Source organism: Juglans regia, unplaced genomic scaffold (genome assembly GCF_001411555.2).
Source record: "Juglans regia cultivar Chandler unplaced genomic scaffold, Walnut 2.0 Scaffold_2504, whole genome shotgun sequence".
Lineage (NCBI taxonomy): Eukaryota > Viridiplantae > Streptophyta > Magnoliopsida > Fagales > Juglandaceae > Juglans > Juglans regia.
Window position 1 is genome coordinate 1 of NW_023356414.1, and position 207 is coordinate 207.

The 207-nt window shown below is 49.8% G+C and overlaps 1 pseudogene; it reads left to right on the forward strand.

The window, feature by feature from the left end:
- Positions 1-107: 107 nt before the first annotated feature.
- On the forward strand, positions 108-207 carry LOC118345385 (annotated as a pseudogene; the record flags this gene model as incomplete).

A 207-nucleotide genomic window follows, 5' to 3' on the forward strand; every position in this document is an offset into this window, starting at 1 on the left:
CCCATCGCGTAGCGATGGGTTTGGATCAGATCTCCGTTTGGATTGGGATCGGAAGGACGCTAGTATGTCGCTCAAGGATTACTTGAATTTTAAGTAATTAGTTTGATGGGTGCGATCATACCAGCACTAATGCACCGGATCCCATCAGAACTCCGCAGTTAAGCGTGCTTGGGCGAGAGTAGTACTAGGATGGGTGACCTCCTGGGA